Source organism: Alligator sinensis, unplaced genomic scaffold, assembly GCF_000455745.1.
Source record: "Alligator sinensis unplaced genomic scaffold, ASM45574v1 scaffold1311_1, whole genome shotgun sequence".
Taxonomy (NCBI): Eukaryota; Metazoa; Chordata; order Crocodylia; family Alligatoridae; genus Alligator; species Alligator sinensis.
In genome coordinates, this window is record NW_005843018.1 from 402,904 (window position 1) to 404,255 (window position 1,352).

Sequence of the window (1,352 nt, forward strand, 5' to 3'; positions counted from 1 at the left end):
AGTTATAAGATGACATAACCGCTTTGTGGAGAATTGCTGGCTCTGTACAGTAGAACAGATAAGGGAAAGTGTTTGTTCTTTGTAACTCCTCTGCAACTGCTTCGCTCACCACGGCCTTGAAGATAGCAAAAAGTATGTACAACTCTGATTTCCAGGTGCAGGCAGGGAGTGATATTTCTCCCTTGTCTCCTCCATAATTCTCATCCTGATAACAGCAAAGAAGTAATGAAGTAATGTTTATAGCTGCTTTTCTAGCTAATTTCACTATATGATCACGTGAGTTGTAAGTGACTGTTAAAAAGTATATAAGCCTCCTGATTTTGCTCTTGGGGGGGAACCCCTTCCAAATGCTTGGGAAATCCATGTCACCTTGGAATCCCCCCTACAGCTGTAGTTTCTTTTGAATAAAAGCTTCTGCTCACCTGACCCAAAAGTATGCTGCGTGTGTTTCCACGACATACTCTATGACCTATCTCAGCATTTTTTTTAAGAAGGATACTTGAAAGGTCCTTTCCCACCAAGTTGTCTGTAACCAATTGTTTTCTTATTGGATATTTCCTAGGAATACTAGCAAATAAAAAAAAAATAAGAAAAACATTTCAGAACAGATTTTATATGTAGAGTTAAACTTTTGTGTCACTGACCATTACCTGCTTATTCACCAAACATACCCCTACTTGCAGGATTTGGCCCTAACGATATAAATCACCTTGGTAGTTGATTCATGTGAATACACAGCTCCTAACCTCCCCTTATACCCTGTCCCATGCCTTGCAGATGGCATCACGTACTGGTGACAATTCACTTGGCCCCTTACTGGTCCAAACTCAGTCCCATGCTGAACCTCTCTCATACTACCCTAGCTGATCCACACTCACTCTACCCCTTCCTTGGGCCTCAGTCACACTGCTCCTCTCTGGGCCTCAGTCACACTGCCCTACTCTGTATAGCCCTTCAGAACCACCCAGGCTGTCTACTCTATGAAGCCTGAAGGGCTGTATCTCTTTCATGATTGGTCCTGACCTGTTGCAGACCTTCAGGTCATCCAATTCAGGCCCTTCTCTACAAAGGGGTATCAGAACTACTGCCCCACATACTGGGATGATTCGAGACTCAGGTGTCTCAAACTCAGTCTACAGCTCACTTAGGCCTCAGGTATCTGTTGATGTGCCTGGACCCCTAACCCAGCCTATGGCTCACTCAGGCCCAGTTGGCTGTCAACATGCCTGGACCCCAAGCCTGTCCCCTCTATGGGATAACCTACCAGGTTGTGGGGGCTGAGGCTATACAGCACCCCATCCTCACCTTTCACTGGGGAGGCACAGGTGTGGCATTTCCTGGGGGCTGCCCCA